The sequence below is a fragment of the Rhodnius prolixus genome, unplaced genomic scaffold (assembly GCF_049639745.1).
Source record: "Rhodnius prolixus isolate KJV_2025 unplaced genomic scaffold, Rpr scaffold_1, whole genome shotgun sequence".
Taxonomy (NCBI): domain Eukaryota; kingdom Metazoa; phylum Arthropoda; class Insecta; order Hemiptera; family Reduviidae; genus Rhodnius; species Rhodnius prolixus.
The window spans coordinates 19,364,665-19,386,509 of record NW_027411581.1 but is presented as its reverse complement, the minus strand read 5'-3'; the positions used below and the strand labels follow the sequence as shown (position 1 = coordinate 19,386,509).

Here is a 21,845-nt window from a genome sequence, read left to right as displayed (position 1 = left end):
TGTCCGCTGGTTAAAACGAGAACATCTGATCGCCTGTACCTGTCATGGTTGAGGAGTTTAAACATGAAATAGGTCTTAGATTTCTTCCGTTAAATTCTACGGTTCTTTTTTCTCTATTTCTTTAATTTATTTTTTTACACATTTTTCTTGTCTGTTAACCAATCAGTCACTTTTTCAATTTCTTTTAAATTTTCAGTGTCCCAGACAGGCTCCTCTTTCACGATGAGTTCTTGCACCATAGCCTCTGCGTAGTAGTGACATCATTCTCTTGTTTGATGCTTGCAAGGTGTACTTATATACTCCGTAGAACCGGTGATAGGAAAGGGAGAAGAGTTCTTAGAAAACAAAAAATACCTGCGCTCCGAAATGAGACAGTTTTGGGTGCCACTGAACCCAGGTAAGACTTACCTTCCTTACTCAGGATTTCATTATTCACGTAAGAAAAAGTAACGTGATAGAACTCTTTTAATACCTCAAATTCTCAAAATTTAGGTTAAATTTAAGTCAAGCCTTAATTAGTCGCTTAAAAAAAAGGTAACATTTATATACTGAAGATACTCGTACCACTGATTTGCATTCAGTGGACCACTATGTTCTACAATATTTATTATTCATGAGCGCAGGATGACTACCTGAAGATAGAATCGAACTGGAAGAACGATGCGTGGAGGACGCACTTAACGAGCTCCACAGCTGTAACATTTTCCCGCAGTAGAGGGTCTGCAAAATCTTATTATTTTATGCGCGTTGTACAAAATCATTTACCATCTGTTCACTTATTTTGCATAATTACGCACTGTTTTTTTTTTTTAGTTCACAATTTATGTTTTGCACATAAACTTGGTGTTCTTGTTATGCAGCTTCACTTTATAGCATGCCCAGCACACGGAAGTGTTGAAGTTTACACTGTAAATCTGACAGACTACCTGATCAATAAAATCTTTCCTTTCCTAATGGGGAAACTATAATCCTGCAGACTTTAAATTTTTAGTTTTCAGAATCTTGGATTTTTGGGCAACTTTTCTATGCAGTAAAGTAAGTAAAGTAAGTAAAGTAAGTAAAGTAAGTAAAGTAAGTAAAGTAAGTAAAGTAAGTAAAGTAAGTAAAGTAAGTAAAGTAAGTAAAGTAAGTAAAGTAAGTAAAGTAAGTAAAGTAAGTAAAGTAAGTAAAGTAAGTAAAGTAAGTAAAGTAAGTAAAGTAAGTAAAGTAAGTAAAGTAAGTAAAGTAAGTAAAGTAAGTAAAGTAAGTAAAGTAAGTAAAGTAAGTAAAGTAAGTAAAGTAAGTAAAGTAAGTAAAGTAAGTAAAGTAAGTAAAGTAAGTAAAGTAAGTAAAGTAAGTAAAGTAAGTAAAGTAAGTAAAGTAAGTAAAGTAAGTAAAGTAAGTAAAGTAAGTAAAGTAAGTAAAGTAAGTAAAGTAAGTAAAGTAAGTAAAGTAAGTAAAGTAAGTAAAGTAAGTAAAGTAAGTAAAGTAAGTAAAGTAAGTAAAGTAAGTAAAGTAAGTAAAGTAAGTAAAGTAAGTAAAGTAAGTAAAGTAAGTAAAGTAAGTAAAGTAAGTAAAGTAAGTAAAGTAAGTAAAGTAAGTAAAGTAAGTAAAGTAAGTAAAGTAAGTAAAGTAAGTAAAGTAAGTAAAGTAAAGTAAGTAAAGTAAAGTAAGTAAAGTAAAGTAAGTAAAGTAAAGTAAGTAAAGTAAAGTAAGTAAAGTAAAGTAAGTAAAGTAAAGTAAGTAAAGTAAGTAAAGTAAAGTAAGTAAAGTAAAGTAAGTAAAGTAAAGTAAAGTAAAGTAAGTAAAGTAAAGTAAGTAAAGTAAAGTAAGTAAAGTAAAGTAAGTAAAGTAAAGTAAGTAAAGTAAAGTAAGTAAAGTAAAGTAAAGTAAGTAAAGTAAAGTAAGTAAAGTAAAGTAAGTAAAGTAAAGTAAAGTAAGTAAAGTAAAGTAAGTAAAGTAAAGTAAGTAAAGTAAAGTAAAGTAAGTAAAGTAAAGTAAGTAAAGTAAAGTAAAGTAAGTAAAGTAAAGTAAGTAAAGTAAAGTAAGTAAAGTAAAGTAAAGTAAGTAAAGTAAAGTAAGTAAAGTAAAGTAAGTAAAGTAAAGTAAAGTAAGTAAAGTAAAGTAAGTAAAGTAAAGTAAGTAAAGTAAAGTAAGTAAAGTAAAGTAAGTAAAGTAAAGTAAGTAAAGTAAAGTAAGTAAAGTAAAGTAAGTAAAGTAAAGTAAGTAAAGTAAAGTAAGTAAAGTAAAGTAAGTAAAGTAAAGTAAAGTAAGTAAAGTAAAGTAAGTAAAGTAAAGTAAGTAAAGTAAAGTAAGTAAAGTAAAGTAAGTAAAGTAAAGTAAGTAAAGTAAAGTAAGTAAAGTAAAGTAAGTAAAGTAAAGTAAGTAAAGTAAAGTAAGTAAAGTAAAGTAAGTAAAGTAAAGTAAGTAAAGTAAAGTAAGTAAAGTAAAGTAAGTAAAGTAAAGTAAGTAAAGTAAAGTAAGTAAAGTAAAGTAAGTAAAGTAAAGTAAGTAAAGTAAAGTAAGTAAAGTAAAGTAAGTAAAGTAAAGTAAGTAAAGTAAAGTAAGTAAAGTAAGTAAAGTAAAGTAAGTAAAGTAAAGTAAGTAAAGTAAAGTAAGTAAAGTAAGTAAAGTAAAGTAAGTAAAGTAAAGTAAGTAAAGTAATCGCCTATTTTTTCAGGCGGGCTTAACGTCCAACTACCAATTAGGTGTCGTGGACGAAGGCGACTAGCAAACATACTTTACTGTAAATTTCTTTTATTAACCATTAAATAAAATCCAAGGCCTAAAGACCGGGAATCGAACCCAGTACCACAATGCATATCAGCTTCGCAGGTCTCGCCTCTAACCGCTCGGCTACCGTGGCGCCTAACAATTTTTCTATGCAGTCGCCAAAGATTCTTATTTGAACTTGAAAATTAGTATTTTAGGACTATTTATTTTGTTTGGACCTTTTTTCTTGCAGTTAATATCCAAAATTTTAGAGTTTCTGGGGGTATTTTGACGTGACGTTTTGACGATACCATTTTCTGTATAATTTAGTTACAATTTACGACATTTGTAATAAAAATTAGGGGAATCCGATCTAAGTTATAGTTTTTCGCGCTTTAAATATTAGCAATGAATTTCATAGAACTTGAGCATTGTTACTTGGCAGAACTGTTTATGTTACCAAAATATGGTTCAAAGTTAGACTCTTATGAAAATAATAAAAATCAAATCCCCTGGGATAAAAGGAAACAAAATTTTGTGAATTACCAGACGAATTTTTAAAAGAAGCTAATTATTGTCGAGTTAGAGTCGAACCTGTTTCGATTTTAAGCAGTTAGACGTCAGTTGATTTTTTTTTGTAAACGAAGTTTACAGATTGATATTTTGATCACCTACGCAAATAATAATGTCTACTCAGCAGACTTCTAATCATAGTTTTAGCTAAAAACACAACTTTAAAAATTTGGTTATGATCTCGAATTTCTATTGTTTAGAAAAAAATAAAATAAAATAAATAAAGTACTTGAGAAGTACAACTAAACAAAATCATTAATATAATTGAATATATTCTAAAGAAAATTTAAAAAGCCTTCATTAATCTTTTATTGATTTGAAATATTTTAGCCATAATAGAGGGTTAGAGATGTATACATCCTGTATTCATGTATTCATAGAATAATTTAGCACGCACCAGCAAACTTCACGAAATTGATTATCACAATGCACTGGAGTAATCGAGTCATTACCATATTTATATTGTTCTGGAGATACTGATCATAGTATTTTATTTATGAAATACATTTTAGAATTTCAATGAAAATTTCTTTACCAATGTGATTCTTCGTTTTAACCAAGAGACAATGGATGAAACAAGAGGCAATTAAAGATAGTTTGGACGATTTTCAGCACTTTGTTTTTAGCAGTAATATTCTTTCAAGGCATTTATTACATAAGAAAATGGATTAAAAAGGCGAAATATTAGTTCGTAACTCGACCAATCTGAGTTTTTAGGGTAATCCCTGCACCAACAGAGTTTGATTACAAACATAAACGTATCCTTGTATAATTAATTACTTGAGGAAAAGTGTCAATAATAGTAATATTATTAATATTTTAAATTGCAATAAACCCAAGGGGAGAGCTTCAAAGAAAATAGATTAGAGAATCGGGTCTTAGAATTTGGAATAAGAGAGTTGATTTTGGTTGAAAAGCCAGAACTATCGAGCATTAAATTTATTACGATAAGTTGTACACAAAATTTTTATCGAAAGCCATTTTCCACTTAACAGAAATTAATTCCAGTTGATCCAATTGGCCAACCTATATAAGAATAACTCATTCTACAAGAAATTTAATTTGTACTGTTCACCATTTATTAATGTACGTCGCGAAAAACGGAAACCAAAGCAGTACTGGAGTAATAGCAAACCAAGGTACAGAAGGAAAATATAGAAGGTGTGACGATTTTCAAAAATAGAGTATAATTTGACACTATTTTAAAAATCAATATAAAAATGGGTATTTAGTGATGAATTAAACGATTCCTAAATATTTCATAATATTCTTCCTAGACAGAAAATTATCTACTGTGTACTGAACTACAATCGAACACCTAAATCTACTGAACTTAATTACAAACATTTTACTTAAACAAAACTACAAATGCAATCTAAACAATAATTTTTGTAAGAAACAAACCAAGTGCTAATTTTCCAACTCAGAAATCGACTTAATGGCTTAAGTAAATTTACTATTTAATAATTCTTGCAATTCAAATTGTGTAGCATAAATAAAACTTTTACATAAAATATACATCTCTCTTTGACTCACAATCTTTGTGATATAAATATACATTAACTAATTCTGAATTACGTTCAAGTTTATATAAGTTCTAACATAAATAATTACATACTGATTTACATGTATATGAAGAAAGTTAGAAGGAAATTGTGTGGTATATGTGTTAGTTATGGTACCTCCCTGCAGCGCTTAAAGACCTAAGATGGTGTATCAGCTGGCAGTATTTAAAATATATTGCAATTAAATTGTGTATACTTCAAATTTATTTATACAGTTACATTCGCTTAGCATTACTGATGTAGCTGATAAATAGTACTAACATAACACTTTAAGATTCTTTTGTTATCACTAAAAATAATAAATATTTATTATTCTATACAAATTATAGGGGAAATATATATCAAATAAGACATAAGTGAGTCAAAAGATTAACCTTCATTGTTTTGTTCTTTTAATTAAAAAAATTGCACGGTGTAAACTCTACTGCAAGGGTGTAGACCAGGGATGTCAAACTCAATTTAAACACGGGCCATTTGGTGCAACAGGCAAGATTCATGCGGGACCCATCACATTTACAAATTTTTTTAAATATATATTTTGAAGAGAGGATTCAAGAATGTGAATAGAATGATTAAAACTGTATATACACTCAGTGACAGAAAAAAACCGGACACCTGTAGTTATTTGTTTTTCTTTAATAATTAGGTACAAATGTTAGCAATGATCTTTGAGCTCAAACTAATCATTGCAGACTAGTTGTTTACAATTTATCAGTGATACTTATTCTTTTAAAGTGTTTAAAACGGATTAACAGATTTTTTATTTTTTTCTTGAGTCAGCTTATCAAGTGTTTTTTAATTTTTTCAAATTATATTCTTTGATTAAACATAAATTTTTGCAAAAATTTAATTAAATTGACTTTTTCCCAAAATTGAAAAATACAAATGTGCGGCTTTTTTTATTATAAATATAAGTGTCCGGTTTTTTGTCACTGAGTGTATTTCAGTACCCCGGAGGTACACAACACTTCGTCCAATTTTAAATTTTTTACAAGAGAGCAAATGAAAGAGTTTTTCATACTTATAAGCCCACGGGAGTTATTTTGCTTAAATCTTTGGTCGATAATAAGTAACATAGATGCACCATAAGTGATGGTTGGGTAATAAAAAAAGAAATATTGTATTAGAAAGATTACAAAAAGAAATTTTGAAAAAATGGACTTAGTGTTGTGTACCACCGGGGTACTGAATTGTATTTATAAAACGAAAATTATTCTTTTTTACCAAAAACTTGCCAGCGATTTCCACATACAAGGTTTGCTATATCTGGATTCAAAGACTGACAACCTAAGAATATATTTTGGGAATTCCTACTTCTTTTTATCTTTTAAAACCGATTCATTCTGGAAGTCCAATTAGAGTAGCAGACATCGTTTCCAAACGATCGCCGGAACTAAGTCAGCGTGTTTATACACGCCCACAGGTCTTCAGGTAAGACACTGGGCCATGTTTATAGTAGTCTTCAGTAGCTAAAGGGTTAACGAGAGATGGAATTGTGTGCACGATAGTGACTTGATTTCCCCTAATTGCTATTTTTCTTCAAAACAATTTTTTTCTTATTTTCATATTTTTTTCAGAACAAAGTGGGCCACAGAAAATCACCTCGGGGGCCGCCAATTAGATATTCCTGGTGTAGAAGAAGAAACATGATCATGGATAGCAGAGATCACTCAACTTTTTTGCCGGATAACTTAAACGACTAGGATCTCCCATTATTTTTGCTTCATTTTCCAAATATTCTGTTCGAAAACAGAAAAATGATACTGCTTAACAGAAGGATGATCAATTCAAATATTTATGTAATAACTAAGAGATATTAAATTAAGTACCTTCGGTGATTTCGTAAATTTTGGAAACTCTCTAATGAGAGAAGAGAAAGTATAAAATTAAAACAGAAGCTTTTTTATTTTTTTTAAAAAAAGGAAAAGATTCAATTAAAAGAAAATTTTCAAATAAATAAAGGCTTAAACAAAAAAAAAAAAAAAAAAGAGTTTAAGGTTACGATTTGACCTAGTGAACGGAACACCTAACCTACATTACTTGTCCTACATGGGCGGAAGAAGTCAGAGTCCATTGTGTCTTAGTGCGCTGAGCTGTCCAAGACCTTGTCAACAATGAAGCTAGCCGCACCTCATCAATTATTACCAAACTGATGTGTTTACACACTTTTTTTTCTACACAAACAGAATGTGTTCAGTAATATGATATGTAAATAATATTTCCACGCCACATTAATACGCTGTTTTCCATACAATACCATCTTTACATAATAACATTCATCTTTAACCGGTAAGAACTTATTAAAACCTTCATATATCAACTATGGAATGAGAAATGAATACTATTGTAAGTAGTAATGTAATTAATTTGTTACATTGCTTCCGGGAATAATTACTACGTTTGGATCCACGGCGATTTGCTTCTGTGCAAGGGGAGACTCATCATAGAAGGAGAAACCACTTTCCCTTAATCATGACAATTCCCTCCCTTCCTTTGGCATTTTTTTCTTTTTATTCCAGACGTACCAATTTGCACTTAATGACATGTAAGTAAATAAGACATAGAACTATGCATTACATGAGAACGTGTCTGTTATTCGCCTTTATCCTCGACACATAATCGATGTACGCATAGTCCACCTTTAAGAATTTCCATTTTTCCAAAAACGCAATCAGTCTCTAAACCTCAAAAAACATTTTTCTCTTTTAAACCTAGTAAGAGAAAATAGAAAGGAAGTCTGAAAAGTAGTCTTCAAGTTAAGTAGCTTGCGAGACTATTTAATGAAAATATCCAATAATTACTACAGTATTTTCGCTGGAAGGTTAGATTTGTGCCACCTCGAAACTATTAGTGAAAACTCCAAAAAAATCTAAAAAGTACAGACTAGAAATTGCATTTAGGTGTACAAGGGATATTTCATTTGGGTGCATAAGGGATGACAATGTTTTGGCACAAATCAGACAATAAGAAGTACACCAATCTAACGTTGGGGGTTTTCAATTTTTTTAAAATTTTCTCGAAAAAAAGGAAGCTCTTAACGATTGATTATCTTTAGTCTTGGCATCCTGATAGGATTCATGTCGTGTATTCTTTAGAAAAAAAAAAAACTTTCAGTTCAAAAATAATTATCAGGGTTGGTTGTCCGTTTTGAGGTCGCTTGTATACGACATAGTCATATTTTGAATGTCCTGTTTTACATGAGCAAGTGTGCAACGAAAAATCCCATACTTCATGTTTAAATATCTCGTTTAGTTGCTAACAGGGACAGTAAGTTTTTGGTCAACATCAACTACCTGAAGCTAACATCTTAATGAATCGATTTTTTAGCCACAAACGATTTCTTTTTCCAAAATTAGGTCCATTCATTAAAGTGAATATGTTTAATGGCTTAAACTGGCCTGTGTTTGTACAGTTTAGTACAGTTCAAACTCGAAACCCACCTATATTATTACCAATTGACATGAAAGAAAATTAGAGAACTGAAACCCAGCACTGTGCAGTACGAGGTGTGTTCAAAAAGTAACGGGAATTTTCGTTTTTTGAAAAAAATATTTATTTATTCATCTACATTAATATTGTCGCCTTCAAAGTAGTCCCCTTCGCATACAATACACTTGTGCCAGCGCTTTTTCCAATCCTCGAAACACTTCTGAAACTCGATCTTTGTGATAGCTTTCAGCTCTTTCAGCGATTCGCTTTTAATGTCATCTATGCTTGTAAAACGACGGCCTTTTAATGTTCTCTTTATGTTTGGAAATAGAAAAAAGTCACATGGAGCCATGTCTGGCGAATATGGAGGCTGGGGCATCGTTAAAGTTTTGTTTTTGGCCAAAAATTCACGAACAAGCAATGAAGTGTGAGCAGGTGCATTATCGTGGTGCAAAATCCATGAATTGTTTTGCCACAAATCCGGGCGTTTTTTTCGGATTGCTTCACGCAAACGGCGTTGAACTTGTAGGTAGTACTCCTTATTGATTGTTTGACCTTGTGGCAAGAATTCATGATGCACTATGCCATTAAAATCGAAGAACACAGTGAGCATAACCTTCACATTCGACCGCACTTTTTCGGTCTTGGCGATCCAGAATGCCTCCACTGGGACGATTGAGCCTTAGTTTCGACATCATATCCGTAAACCCATGTTTCGTCACCTGTTATAATACGTTTCAGTAGATCCGCATCGTTGTCGACTTCATTGAGTGACTCTTGAGCAACTTCCATTCTCCGCTGTTTTTGTTCGAAATTCAACAATTTTGGAACAAATTTTGCTGCCACACGTTTCATACCCAAAACATCCGAAAAAATTTCATGGCATGAGCCAATTGATATGGCAACATCATCAGCGACTTCTCTGATTGTGATTCGGCGATCGTTCATAACCATTTCTTTCACTTTTTTTACGTTTTCATCGGTTGTTGATGTGCTTGGACGTCCAGGTCGTTCGTCATCTTCAACGTTTTCGCGGCCATCTTGGAAACGCTTATACCACTCGTAAATCCTTGTTTTACTCATAGCAGACTCACCATATGCCTTTATTAACATTTCACACACTTTATTACACTTTATTTCATTTTTTACGCAAAATTTAATACAAATTCTTTGATCCATTTTTTTTAACAAACAAAAATCGCCAAGCTCGAAAAACACGTCTAACCTTAACGGCTGCCACTTAAGAAGTAAACAATGAATATTACTGAAAATTTTATCGTACTTCAGGGGCATGTGTACCAACATAATAATAAAAAAAAAATTACAATCAGACTCTCCAAACCCGCGAAATTTAAAAATTCCCGTTACTTTTTGAACACACCTCGTATATCTCAGAGCGAGAAATCACATAATCCTGTTCTAACATTTGATTTCTGAATATTCGCTTTTAACAAAAATGATTATCAGGACATAAAAGATTGCCTTTAAAATTTAGCGGCCCTTAAAGTAAATAAACAATTTAAAAATTGAAGAATTACTTGCAAGTTAAATTGAATCCTTTACTATATAATTAGACATAGAATTATTGCTCATTTTTATGGTGAAGAAGCTGAACAAAATGTGTGTTAACTAACTTAAAAATGAAAACTGTCCGGTAAGACAGTTGTATAAGGGTTGACCGTTAAAAAGTGCACGAAAAAGCTTTACGTTCAAAAAAAAAACACCCAACTTTGTCCATTTCTATAGAAGATAAAATTCCCAAAAGTTCTTTATAATAAAGGGTAAATCCTCCTTTATAATTCTAATACATTTAATAAATAAAACGTGTTCTTAAAACTTAACTTCATTTCGAGAGACAGGTTACAAAAGCCGAAGTTATACTCTTGGAGCTTTCAAGTTTAACATTTAGTTTCTATTTAAAAAACATTGGTAACCATAAACTTGAAATTTAGCCAAATATTTCCTCCATAAAAAGGCTTAATCCAAATAAAAAGTTAATAAAAATGGAATAACTTTCTAAATAACAGAATTTCCAAACAATACATTTCGTATTTGGGATAAGAACGTCAGTTTCTATTGAAAAATATTACAAGTATTACGACAGAAATTTAAAGATAAAAAACAAAAAAAATTAAGAAAGTGATGAAAGTATGGCCAGAAATATTTAATCCTACTTTCAGGAGAAAAAAGAGGAAAGTTTATTAAATTTAGTATCGCGCGATGAGCTAATAAGCAGGAATTTTAGCGGCATTTTAGATGGATTATCAGCATTTACATGTAGACACATTTTTTTAAAAATGCAACTGAATGAGAAACACTATGTATTTTCCCCAGTAATTTGTCATTATCAGTTATGGAATTATCATTTTAACAATAAGCGGATATACAATTATCAGTATTTATAACTAATTTGTGAATTGTGTAAGGAAAAAGATTAAAGAGTAATTAAGTAAACTCTTTGAGCCACAATTTTAGTCAAATAGGTACCCAAAATGGTCTAAAACTTTTATTTGTAACATTTGTTCCAAAAAAATGTAAGATTAAAAGAAACTCTGAGAGACAGGAATGGATAGGCATCATTACCATCTCAGTATAACTTGCCGAATATAAAAACTGTCCGTAAGGACTGTTGCATAAGGGTTGATTGTCCAAAAAACTGCACGAAAAAGCGTAACATTGAAAAACACCTAACTTTGACAATTTTTCCCTCTTTTTCCATACAAGATAAAATTACCAAATTTTCTCTAAAATGGAGAGCAAATCCTCGTTTACAAGTGAGAATTCTTCGTTTGCAACAACGTATATTTAATAGATTTCAAGAAAAAAAGTTGCCAAAAATGAGTAAAAACGACATGTACAAAAATTGTTCTTGTTCTTCTCTTTACCTTTTTGTTGTAAGCAACATAATGCTTAAACGCGTGATCCGATTTTCATGAACGAGGCGTCATTCAATTTGGAATTTCATTAATTATTAAGAAGAGTTCTGAGTTTGAATGATATTTAACAACCTCTTTATTGAATGGATTTCTATTTTTAACTTTAAAGTTGCTCCGATGATAAATCGTATGTTATACGATTAATTATTCGATTAAAAATACTTCTGGTAGAGGAGAGTGTCTAGACTTCCCTCTGTTCGTATCGTTATCACTATTTCTGAGCAGAGAATTAAATATGTTACAAAAATTCGGAGTTTGAACTTTTGAACTCAGAGTTTTTATAAAGAGAAAGTGTACCAAATTTGTTTACTTTTAAAAAAATAAACTCTCAAGGAAATGAAAAATTACAAAACACTGGGTACGGAACTAACACCTAAACGTATTTATTACGATTTCTAAAACCTTATAAGGTAAACATAAGAAAACTGAGCTCTAATACTAAACAAAAATACTAAAATGTAATCTAGCCTGGAGCACCCACAGATACAGTCCTAAGTGATAAGTCACGGAAATGTTAAAGATTCCCTAATAAAAGAAAATTCTGGCCTATCATTTATCTAATTCCCCAGCGGTTATGTATTCATTTTCTATTGTGGTAAAAGCTGAGAATCCAGTTGGCTAATCAGATACTACATTGTTTCCACATAACGCGGGACACTCTTAAATATCCACTTGAGTGACTAACAACAATGTGTGCTATAATTATAAATATTTACATCTGCGTATTGTAAAGTCGGGTCAATTACCTAGATCAGTAAACTCTCGAGTTTGAAAGTGACCTTTAGGAGGTATCAGTTTTTATTACAACGGTTATATTTATTCTAAAATAATAAATTATTATGACCCAAAATTAAATGGAACTATTCTTCTCCACAAGGCACCCAAAAAAGGTTCTTAGATATACCTCGTAAATGAAAAATGTAAAAATTGTGGACCTAAATGAACATAGATGTTTCCCTGGTTAAAAGACAATCGTAAGTTTAATTATGAGAAAAATGGCATATCTGAAAAAAAGCTATTCTGTAATATAGTTCTTCTAACTTAGAGTTTTGACTTTTACCCCAAATGAAACGTTCTGTTCCAGTCCTTTGATTAGTTTTTTTTTATTTCATTATCTCCTTAACAAAAACTTATAGTCTAAAAAGTTGAGTATATGGGTCGATTAATTAATTAAAAGGTGCCCAAAACAGTTTGTATCCAACATTTACAATAATTAATACTTCACTGATATCATTCCATTTTACTGCATTAACTTTTCATTAATATTTTTTAGAATTTATTAGAAGTCACAGACCCTTATGCTGGCCATTTTCATTCATTTTTCTGATAGAATAATGTGAATAACACCATCATAATTAGTGATAAAACGGCATTCTATTTTAACTCAAATCTAAATTATTCTTGAATCCATCTTCCAGCAGATTACGTGAGCACAAATTACGCAGTTAATAACAAATGAATAATTTGTCTACAATAATTCATTTTCAAACTTTAATTTAATGTAGCCCTTTAATTGAGTACATTGTCGTAAAGAAATATAAAAATATCAAATAATTAGTAAAGCACGTTAGTAATAATTGCACAACCTAAAAATATGCATATTTTATCTATTTTATTTTACAAATTTATGTATAACATTCAGAGTAGGGATAAATTAAGTTAAAAATACATATCTATAATTATTTAATATTGTATATAGTTAGTAGTATATAGTTCATATTTATATAAAATATAGTTTACTAATATTTGTTTACTTATATACATAAGAATCTAATTTGAAAATTAAAATAATATTTAATAATTGCAAAACCATATTGTTATCTACTCGTATTATTTTTAACGTCGTATACTTGACAAAGTGTATCTAATCAACTTAATCCAAGGATTAACTGAAACCGACGATGTTTAGCTTCATATCGATGTAATAAGTTTGCAGTTAAATCTGACGTCCAAAAAAAATGTATGTTGCTTTAATGGATACATAAATACAGGTCGACACATCAACACAAAACTGCAACAATCATAACCCAATAATTATAGCAACTTAATAACAATACACTAACATTAACAGTAACGTACAAAACACCTATTCTGACATCCCCTGTAAAATTTGGATAACAGCTAGTAAACGACTGACCAAACATCTAAAGAAATTACAAAAAATAATTCACTGAAAGTCTTTTCGTTCACCAGAACATTCATGCAATGGATTTCGTGTTCTATGAAATAAAACAGTCTTCAAACAATATTTTTGCAATTTTACAACCATTATACTGGAAAAAAAAACTGATATAATTTGGTATCTTGGTTAGCAGTAATTGACTTGTTAGTAGTTATTTCTTCTTGTTAAGATTAAGGGTTTAAAGTTTAGCACTAGATAAGATTTCTCGACTTGTTACTTCTGACTTTTATAGATCAAAAAGATTAAGAAATGAATTCCAAAAAAAAACTTGGAGAAACCAAGAATGCTAATTTTAAACATATAGTCGATTTAAAAAAATAAGATCAAAAAGGCTTAAGACAATTTGGGAAAACCAAAACGCTAATTTTGAACTTATATTAAAGAATTCATCGAAAAAGTTTAGAAAATCAATTCTAAAAAAACTATATATTTATTTCTGAAGATCATGAACGAAAATAAAGAACAAAAGCTGGTCTCACTGCTTAGATAACCTTAATTTACTAGCTGATCTGCCTGGCTAGTTACTAAAGGCCGTCTTAAACTCGTTAGTCTTGTCTCTTTATTAAAGTGATTTTAATTAAATATTAGTGAGTGTTGAAGTGAAGTTCTGTTTTATAAATTGTTTTTAAGTTATTCTTAGTGCGTGATACATATATGTATAATTTTAGTGCGAATAGTATTGTGAATTATTTGAAAAAGTGTCAAGTGCTATTGCGCTAGTGGATTTATTGAGGTGCTAATGAACTTTTATATTTTTGAAACAAGGTAAGAACTTTATTATCAATTACTTATTTTAAAATTAAATTGCATTATTATTATTATTGCATGCAAATAAGTTTTAACATTTTACAAATTAATGTTAATGCTATCTCTTCACTAAGTTTAGTGGCACAATAAGTGTTTAAATTGATTTCTTAACGTTTTAAAACATATTATTTAATCTTTCCATTTAATGGACTATAAGTTCTACATTAATGTTCTTTGTTTCCCAGATAGCGGTTTAGAATTGATTTCTATACCCTTAAGATGTATTATTTAATCTTTTCTCTTTAATGGACTATAAGTTTAAAATTAGCATTCATGGTTTCCCCCAAATTGTTTTTGGAATTGATTTCTTAGGGTACGTTTTCAACGGAGCTGTGAGTATAGATGATAGCAGAGATGATAACTGATAGAGTAAAATATAATCGCTGATTTGTGTGCACAACGGAGCTGTGATACATGCAACATGTCCGAGAAGTGATGAAGAGTTTTTATGTTCAGCAGCAACAAAAAGGAATATTTTAAAGAAAAAAACGCTTTAGAAAATATCATGTACATTCCATAAATAAAAAACGAAGTACTTTGGGCGAATTTCACTATTTATATAAGGAACTTAGAAATTATCCGGATTTTTGAATATGTGAGGATGGGTCCACCCACATTCGACTATATTTTAGAAAAAATAAGGTCAAAATTAAGAAAACTTTGGAAAAATTGCCATGGAAATCCTATAGCCATAGAAGAAAAACTAGTGATTACTCTTAGGTAAGTAATGATTTTATTGAAAAAAAACAACAAATAAATACGCATGAAAATAAATGTAAGCACGATTTAAAAAACAAAATATTGTTTAAAAGTAAATAATAAAATAATAACCAAAAATAATGAGTAAAGACAGCACTAAATAATTTTTCGACGTCCATTTTGAAGCTCCGATACTGGAGTTCAGCTAGCAGAAAAATGAAAAATTCAATTCTATCATCTATGCTCGTTTATAGCAGCACGTAGAGTCACTAGTCGAAGCTTCGTTGTGCACGCTCACATAAGAATGTACTAGGTTATTCTATAAGCGCTGATGCATCACTGCTATCATCTCCGCTATCATCTATGCTCACAGCTCCGTTGTGAACGTACCCTTAACCTTGTTGATCTATTAAACTCATAAGTAACATATCGAGAAATCTTATGAAGTGCATCATCTTAAACTTTATATGGAGGAATAACTACTAACAACAGGTAATCAAGTCAATTGCTACTAACTAACTTACCAAATTTGTATACTTTTGTTTTTTAACTAGTTTGTTATAAGATTAGTTGATGTTTTGTAATTCGGTGATGGTTTTATTGTTGTCTGTGTTGTCGTCTTTTGTAAATGACATTGTGTTGTATGTAGCTAACAACGTTATGCAAGGTTTAGGTCTGTCCAAAGAAAAAATTGAAGACTATGGTCTGGCTCTCAGAGACAGATTCACGAGAATTGAAGTCGTATACGTATCTTATTGAATCTTACCCAGAAATCTAGGTCTAGTACAAAGGATCGTATGATTTGAATAAGGTAATTAAGAACGTAAGTCTACCTAATTTTGTAAAGTAGTCCAGCGTGCCTATATTGTGAAATACGATATCGTATTCACGATATGTTCAGTTAGTTACTCTCTTAACTTGATGTTATAGATGAATGCTTTGACCTGAACCCAAAATGGTGAGATGGTATTTTATCTAGTTATGTAACATATCTTTGACAATAATAAATCTTTACTAATCTTTTTTTATTATTATTTATGGTTAAAAATCTTTGAAATAATGGTTAAATTAAAAAACAAAATTTATAAAATTATTTGTTAATTTCAAAGTTCTGTTCACACTACATGTGTGCGCCATATTTCCAAGAGTTACTTGTTATTCTTCGTTAAAGTTCAACGAGAATGAGGATATGATGATGTAGCAAGCTGAGGGACTCGAAGAGGCTGTAATTTCCCAATTTAAACCACTTATCTAAGTCGAGAAGAGTATGTAGAGATAAATTAAAGAGGATGATGGCCGTACATGTAGAGAAAGAGTCCGGATAAAAACATAATGGAAAGTTAATGTTGGTGCACTTTCTTTCAAAAAGAAATATTTGATCCTTTTGTTGATGGAGAAAATGAAGGCCTTAAAAAGAAAGATGGTTGAAACTTGAACCATTATAAAGCTGTAATCTTTACAATCAAAGTGTTGCCCCTAAAGAGGTTATCAGCAAACTGAATTATTATCTAATTCTAATTAATTAAAGATCCACTTTTTCTTTGTTTATCGCTATTTTATGCTAAAAAAAAATTCATTTGAACTTTAATATTTAGGCGCAATATGTTCATAAACACCTTCCATGAGAGAAAATACACTTCGAAGACCATTAGTTCAATATGTGATTTAAATCCGCAGTGGGGAGATAATATCTTTGATTTTAATTGTGGAAGCACGCATGTTTATTGTAACCACTAACCGGTTTTCGGTCCGAACCTCACAAAATAATTTAAAAATAATCCAGAAACATAAAAGTAGTAACCAGAATGTGCACAAACATCAGATTTCTAAACATTTAAATTTATAGTTGTTCAGAAGAATGAAATATTGGTCAAAACGTGATTAATTTTTTTCCCCCATCTTACAAGCTTCTGTAAATATGTACACTTATTTAAGAAATCGTTCTTTCTCCACGGAGCATTTATTAAAATCTCTCTACTTGTTAATTTAGAGAACCGGCGAACTCTGGCATGAAAAAAGCACTGTATCATAAAAACGGTAACAGGTAGAGCGTGTACCTCTTTGGAATTTTCGGCTGTTGTCCTTCTCTCAACTAAAAAACACAACCAAAAAGATGATTAATGTCTCAAATGCCTCTTCCAATTTAAGCAGCCCTACCATCACTCCTGTGATCGACTTTGTATTTTACCGTCCACTGAAGAAGAAAATCGAAAACTGTCAGATTTATTGGTAACTTAATTACTGGCAGTTCCTTTAAAGAAATTTCATACTTTTACTGCTTACCCCTTCATCTGAAAATTTCATAGAAATTATGAATCACCTAGTTTGTTTACGTCACGAGGGAATTATCCAGCAATGCAGCTTCAATAAAACTACATTCTTGAAATGGAAATAGAAAGAATGAACTCTACTACTGAAATACCGCTCTACATGATATGTTTATATCCAGCTTACTTACACTTAGCAGTATGCATAAAAATGAAGTCAGCAGGCCTGGTCCCATGGCCTCCATGATCGTGGCGGAATTTCTTAAAGTACTACAACCACGTATTGTAATTGCATTTGACTTGACTAAAAAGACTAAAAGAAGTTTGACTTATCAAGACCTTTCGACCGCAATTTCCTTTTGTCGTCTTTCAAGAGACGGCTTCTTCTTCTTAATAATTTTTTTTACCAGTTTAATTTTACAAATATCATTCTAATATTATAACCATTGTTAATTATTATTAGATCTTAAAACTGTTTTTTATATTATATAAATTTTTCATCAGAAAAAATAGTCTTTATAATTCTAGCAAGCAAATATCTTTCTTCAATTTCTCTCTTATCTCTCGACTACACTTGCTTATTTTTTTGCTCTTATGAGGGACCTTTCAACGTTCCAAAATTTCGGGAGAAAGAATGAACCCAAATGATACCAAGAATGATAGCCAAAGAATGTTGGGTAGAATCTATTCATAAAAGTTTATGTAGCCTTTTGCAATTCAATTATATAAGTTAATTATGTGAGTAAAATACGTGAGACAATTTCGCATTTTGAATTAGTTTAATTAGATTATGAAAATTGACTACCGTGTGTAACTATTTTAACTATAAGATTCCTAACTAATTAACTGATGTTAGATGTAAAAGGCAAGTTGAATTTATGCACTTAATTTTAAATTGCTTATATCAGTACAGATAAAATCGTGTTCGATTGATTTCATTTCAAAATATTGGGATTTTCTATTTACTTTTACTGACTTTTCATATTTATTCCAGTATCTGAAGTGGAGTAAAAAGTAACAACCTATGAAAGAATTATAATTTTGTGCCTTGGCTGAACTTAAATAAGACTTTTTAATAAAAGGTTTGTACTCTTGCGGTTGGCTCGTGTCCCTCAAAGTGGAAAATATTGATCGTCTTGTGTCAGAAGATTTTCTAGATTTTACGATAATGTCGCTTGGCAGGAAGAAAAATATACGGTCTCTATCTACTTAACTTAGATAGTTATCAACCTGATTTTCAGCTTTAAACATCATGGCAAATTCCCTGCCAAATCAACCTTTAGAAACATTCGTTTAGATAACTAGCTCGCTTCAATTATCTAAGAAAGGAAACAAATATTAACTTGATAATACTTTAGTTTCATTACTCCGCAATGGGTAGTTAAGAAAAAATATCTTCTTCTCGGTACAATGTTCTCGACGCGGTTTTCCAAAAAGGAACTACAAGGTTTTTATAATTAATGGTATTGTCAAGTGTACGTATACTTTCTCTGTCAAGTATTTTGCAGTAGAGACAGCTAATCTCAGTTCTCTATTTCAATTGGTTAGTTTCAACTGATGGGGAGTAGTAGAGAAAATAAGAGATTAATTGCATGTAAGTCTTCGAGACATAAAGTAAATAGAGCCATTGTTACGTGGGCATAAAAACGAATATTACCACTTTGTAAATGATCTTGATGCTGAATGAAACTCAAGGACATTTTACTCATGTGATAAAAAGAAGTTTTAACAATGAATCAACTTTAACTACTTCGATGAAGGAAAATTTTCTAGATAATTATAAATCTAGTCTGTAAAGCGTTAAGCGTAAAATGTAGATTGGTTAATAAGTAGTAATGTAAATGAGGTATGTAAATTGAAGTATGAAATAATCCACATTGTTTGTGTCAAGGTAAGTAAAAGTGAATTTCATTCGTTGGCAAAGTATATTTAGAAGCCAACGCAGAGATATTGATTGTAAATAGAAAAAAAAGTCTGGTGTCGTCATTTCCTGTCGCCATAGTTCAATTTTCTTAATAATTTCTTCAACCTTACAGTTTTCACTAAGAATATGTTGACTTCGATATTGTGCAACTTTATTTCATTAAAATAATACTGTTAAAGGAAGCGTCATATCATGTCTCCTCCAGAACTACCTCATATTTTGAGAAGTACCACTCCTAAGTGATAAATCAAATACAGACGTTTTGTCAAATGAAACTTCTTAGGGTGATTTACGATCGTTTAATAATGTATAATCTTTGCTTCGACCAATATGGACCTACGGTGAAGAGGTGTAAGGTTCTACAAAGCCAGTCTATTGTAAATCCAATACATATTATTACTGCCGTGTTCCATTATTTCCTACCTACTCCGTTTGTGTTTAATATAATAAAATTTCGCTATCAATGCTTTTCTGGTCATAATAATTTTTTGGCACAATCAATCTTTAGTTTCCTTTCAGTAAAACCACGTAGCTAAATCATTAGGTCCGAAGCGTTGCCTTAGGCTGGCCCTCCTGATGCCTTAAATGGCCTAGAGCTATTCCTTGCAAAGACGAATAAGAGAAATCAACTTTAAGAAATGAAAAAAAAAAGCAAAAAGTCGTTCGTTTTGTAAGGCAAGAATGTAACATCCCGTTGAAGCTTTAGATTATTGTCTAAAAATTTAGAAATATTCAGTATATTATTAATAGGAATAAAATACCTTTTTTTGGCGTTTATTTTTGCGACAATCAGCGCGTTGGCGCTCTAAGTAACAGGGATAACAGAAACAATGAATCAAACCGAAGCAAACGAGTAGTGAAGTTACCCAGTGGTAACACTCCAAAACATTAGGCTATTAGTCGTTCTCTTCACTTGAGAGGAGATCACGAGGCCACTGTCTCTTAAGGCGTCTTGTCAGTAAGAGTTCTTGAAGAAAGATTTTTAGCTAGAGGATTTATATGAGATTGCAGGTTGAAGTGGAATTTTCTGTATCGTGTTTTAGCGACTTGTGAGACAAAAGGAATGTTAAGGTCAGTGTGTATAGTCCAGGTTGGAGTCATAAAATGGAGCGTTTACAATAGTTCGAAGTATTTTAGATTGAAGGGGATGAATCTGAAACTGTGCGTTTGGTTGAACCCTACAGCTCTATTCTATACGCCCAGATGGGTTTTTAAAATATTGGAATAAATCAGTCTTTTGTTGTCCAGAGAGAGTTTTGATCTATCGTCTAAGACTGTTTATCGTCCAAGAAAATCTTCGGTCTAAATAAAGCCCAAGGTAGCCGGGCAACGTTCACTACTGGTAGAGGTGTTAGGTTATAGAAGACTGGAGGAAGAGTAATGCGACAAAGAGTGAAGGTGATATTTTGAGACTTGGTTTCATTAAGCTTAATAGCCCATCTCTTGAACCACTGTTCTAATGAGGAGAGATGTACTCTGGGAATAAAATACTAAACACTAAATACTAAACAAATAAAAGTTTTCAATAAATAAGTAGAGCAAATATGAACAGAACAACTGTATCAGACTTCTAAAAGTAAAAACCATTAGTTAGTATTTATTAAATTAGAAAGGTTATATAATTGATGAATTCTTGATCAAGATTGATAAAAACAAACAAGAAATTGCCCGAAAGCAGTATATTCCTTGCGAAACAACCTTCACGCTTGGATAAAACCTCTGTACAAATATTACACGAAATAAGAAAATAGATAGTAAGAACATTCTGTTTTTTGCAAATTGTTTGTACTATTAACGTCAATAAGTAACTATTAACTTTATCTTATAATTTAACTTGTCCTATTTTTTGTTGTCCTTTAGCGACCTACGTTAAATTTAAAAGCCTCTCCCAGTTTCAATTGCAGCGCTGAAGAAAACTGCCTCAGGTTCTCTATTGATTGCGCTAAGAGGTAATAGATAGAGCAAATTAATCTTACCTATGTTTGACATAATAACTCAGGTATCTTAACTTACTTCTAGCGATCTTAGCCTAGCTAATATCACCATTAAATTCACCTGAAACAATAAGTGAATAAATTAGTAAGAATTAAAATGTGACATCGAAACTTTAAATGAATGAATACAGTTGTTAGTAACAAGTCTAATCATAGTCAGCATTATTGATAGCCTAAGATTTAACTTCGCGAATTTGTGAAAATCTTTGCACAACTTAAACTATTTATAAAACTAGAATTATATCAGCAATATTAGAGAAAAACTTTTTCAAGATCGTTTTCTTTGTTCTGTATTTATATTTCAAGTATCAATACGTCTTCTTTCAGAAGCTTATAAAATTTGATAGAAATTTGATGATTATTGGTGGGCATATACGTATAGAAGCAGAAACTTGTACGAAGGTTTTGGAAGACGGTTTTTAAGGTGGTGTTTTTTGGGGGGTAGGAAATGGAATTTACAAAAGTAGGAGTAGTTCCTGCAATTTCTTATAAGCTCCTGATGTAGAGCTCTAAATTGTAGCTCGAAATTGTTTAAACCAACACAATTCAGAACTCAGTTTTTAGAGAGCTAAAATATCTCCCGACACTGAACTTAAAATACCAAAGTCTAAGACTTTTAAAACAGACTGAATGGACAGCAGCCACAAGATTTTGCTACAACTAGAGCCGATAGAGAGCATGCCACCAGCTTTATCTTCCCGACAAGGAATTCAGAAAGGGAACGGCAATGTATTAAATACACAAACAGTCTTAATCAATATGTAATTCACCAACACCA

At 31.0% G+C, this 21,845-nt stretch overlaps 1 protein-coding gene across 3 annotated transcripts in view; it reads right to left on the bottom strand.

Moving 5' to 3' along the window:
- Positions 1-21,845, bottom strand: part of ko (Stork-head domain-containing protein knockout) — a 260,788-nt gene that overhangs the window by 168,202 nt on the left and 70,741 nt on the right. The window contains exon 1 of one of the 3 annotated variants that reach the window (XM_074133540.1): positions 21,087-21,109. The exons of the other annotated variants lie outside the window; for them this stretch is intronic. The gene's annotated coding sequence lies outside the window, so the exon portion shown is untranslated. Of the gene's footprint in view, positions 1-21,086; positions 21,110-21,845 lie in introns of those variants that run through there. 3 annotated transcript variants of the gene reach the window in all.